The following is a 3781-nucleotide window of genomic DNA, read 5'->3' as shown; positions in this document are numbered from 1 at the left end:
TGTATAAAAAGTGCTGAAGTTGTGACTAACGTGTTACAAACATAACAACCCTGTGACAAGGTTGTCTGAAGGTTGACAGGAAACTGAGGTTTCATTAAGTGCGGCCCACGATAATATGAAGCTATTGCTACCATATATAAGGGGACCATTGACCAGCCCTTGTACAAGTCAATAAAGATAAGATTAATACATATCCATATCTTTACACACAAGCTACATATTACATTATCATATACATGAAGTATCTAGAAATCAATTCAAACTATATAGGATTAGGATGACAATATTAATTATGTGTTAATTGATAGGCTTCCAGATTATAGCTATTGAATTTATTGTACATTATGACAAGGTTGTCACGTGGTTGTCACAAGGTGGAAAACGTGTCAATTCCAGGGTTTTTACAAGGTGGTGGGCCTTGTGGCCAGGGACCACCTTGTGACCACTTAGCTTGTTACAAGGTTGCCACAACCATGCTGCAACCTTGTTTTTTCTATATGGGTAATAAGGAATGAATCTAATGAAGTGGAAATTTGTACTCATGACACATCCTTATTATGAAAGATTTTACTCAGTGATATTGCTCTATTAGTATACTCCCACTACTGACTATACAGACTGTCAATAAATCAATTACTAAAAATTCTTTTGTTGAGTTGAGGATAGATACATCAGACTGTTCATAATGATTATGAATCTGTACAAGCAATTAATGAGATACATCATTCTACTAGTGATATTAGTAATAATTATATACATCATTACACTGAACACTGAAGTACTAACAGCAACATATTATTATACAAAAGACAAAAAACAGGAATGTAAACAATGAAGCCACAACAGAACAGATGTAACTACATTCAATTACAATGTATTATGATGACAGAATTAATTTACAAAATACTAACTAATAAAATACACACACACAATCATAGGTTAATTAGCTAGTAAAATGATCAAAACAACTAGAAAATTCAAAATTATGAATCAGATTGTTCCTTGCACAGATGCAAAACAAAGTACATTCATAGACAGGTGGTATTATGGGACATGGACTGTAGTTTTAATGATATATATTTTTTTAATAATCTCATAAAACTTATTACATTGTATACCGGTTTATTTTGTGGTAAAAAAGTTTTTGCAAATTTTGCATTTTTGCTCCGTTGCAAAATCTTCACCACACAATTTTGCATCTCCATTGCCATGTGGTGCAGTATGCAAGCTATATTTGCAAAAATCAATTATGCAAAATCCTATAAAACAACATTTGCAAAAATTTTCCACAACAAAAAACAGGCATATTTTACAGTGTACTCTACGCTATATATATATATATATATAGGTCAACTTTTACTGGTTGCACTCAAAAGTTGCAAAAGGAACAAATGTATAGGCACTTATATATATATACATACATATATATATATATATATATATATATATATATACAAGATGGTCGTGTATATACATGTATATAGTATAACATTAGTGGATTGACTATGGGCTCCTTTCACTGTCTCTCTCTCACAGGCACTTCTCTTCTCATTCACACACCACACTATAATATTCCTTGATGATAACTGCATTCCAACTGAACACACTGGACCACTGCATGAGTGTACCAACTAATCAACCAGACCCAGGGGAATTAACAAGACATAAAAATATCAGACCTGCCTCCAAATGGGAGAAGTATATATAGGACCCACAAGTTTCACATAATCTCAGGGCTTTTCTGAACTAGTTCATACCCATGTATTCAAAATTATCAGCTATAATGCGCAATTTATACTGTCACATTTCACACTCTGGCCTCCTTCTACTGCTATTTTCTCAGTGGATTAGTGCTCATCAACCAAACTAAGATCAATACAGTACAATCTATAACTTACTAGATCATTAGTAGTCATTCCTTCAGTAAATAGATCAAAATACTTCAATAAAGCTTTCCTAATAATATCTGGGGTCCCTTCCGCTTGAAGTATAGTGAGTTGCTGTTGCTTCTTGAATCTTGTTCTCTCAACCTTGTTTATATAGTCTAGCAAATCAATTGTTGGGTGTGGTTTTATTAATGAAGACTGGTTTGTGACCAGGCAGAGACCATGGAACCATAGATGGAACAGTAGAATGTTTTGAATGATCATGGACCATGCATGGTTTACTGTTAAGAATGTTATTACAAATTAAGTTATGGACACGCAGCAAATATATAGTGAGTTGTTATGTAAAATTTCAGCTCAGCCATAGTGCATTGGGTTATAAGTTTTGGAATTGGAAATGTACAAACTTAATTGTTAGTTTGGAATTTGTTGCATTATTTTGTGAAATTGTTCCAGTATCAGTATTCATGGTCTTCAGTATAAACCTTGTGACTGAGACCTATCAGTGTAATAAATGACATAGCTACCTCCACCTTACATTTTTATAACCTATACTTATGAGTTTTGTATGATAATTAGCTATAGGATACTGTTCTATTTGCGTATTGTACATGTATTATTAGTACATTCAATGATAAGACAAACTCACTGTATCTATCAGTATATTTAATACAACTAACTAACTGTATGTACTAATTGTGTTCTAATTATTGACTGATAGTAGACATAAATGTATTTTGTTACTAATAATAGTAACACATACAGTGTCTAAAAATAAACTACATATTTTACATTAATAATTAATTGTAACCTACTCTACCAGTAAATGATGTGTAATGATGTGCTAAAAAATCTACTACAATGATAAACCACTCATGTGCATGTGCGTTGTAATGGTATCAATTATACACTGAGTTTGACTCAAGAAAAACTGGAATAACTTTTTATAGAAATATGGGATAAGGATGAAACTTTCACAGCTTCTTAGTCGCCCAATGCCATCACAGGATCTCAGGTCTTGGGTCTCTCAGCCCTTGGGAACCCTGAGAACCGGGTTCTCCCTATAAACTCAATGGCATACCAAAATAACGTTTTATGACAATTTATCTACGTCATAGTTTACATAAGAACATGTAGTCGAGCACCCAAACTGATAATTCTTCTTTTTTAAAGCTAATAGAGCAAGATCTTCTGATAATGATTGCCTGTATAAAGACTAGTTGACTCCAGCAGCTATTGTACTGCTTATCAGAACAAACAAAACCTTTTTAAGAGTGCAATACTGGCCAACTACGCAGCTGTAAAATGTCGGCCATGCTTCTATGAATATCATTATATACGTAATCAGTGACGTATCCTACATTTTTCAAATTCCAAGCGGCTGGTGTCAAACCATAGATACCGTACAGCTGGTTAATTTTGCGGAGAAAAATTTTGCGAATCCTTAAAAATAACCTGGTTTGCGGATTAAATATTTGCGGTTTTGACAGTTATTGTAGCATTATCTACTGTGGTCATGCATGAATTTCATTATTTTTGCGGATTTAAATTTTGCGCTTTAAATGGAATCGCAAACTCGCAAAATTTAATTCCCCGCAAATATTTCCTGCTGTACGGTATTAGAGTTAAAAGGGATTGGAAACGGATCACGTGATCACCTAGCAATGAACGGAGAATGTGCGTCGCAATCCGTGTCCAAAGAATTCAATTAAATTTTATTACCTTGAGGATCAACCAGAGCAGGGCCGTAGCCAGGAACTTGAAATAGGGGGTTCGGAAATTGCTGCGCGCGAAGCACGCAGCAAAAATTTTTGGCGAAAATGGGCGTGGTTGGTAGGCGTGGTCTTAATTTACGCATCTCAGCCATGTGCTGACTCAGCTAAAATGGCTATCTG

The sequence above is a fragment of the Amphimedon queenslandica genome, unplaced genomic scaffold (genome assembly GCF_000090795.2).
Source record: "Amphimedon queenslandica unplaced genomic scaffold, v1.1 AMPQUscaffold_11000, whole genome shotgun sequence".
Taxonomy (NCBI): Eukaryota; Metazoa; Porifera; class Demospongiae; order Haplosclerida; family Niphatidae; genus Amphimedon; species Amphimedon queenslandica.
The sequence above is the reverse complement of the archived record's forward strand: the minus strand, read 5'-3'. Positions refer to the sequence as shown.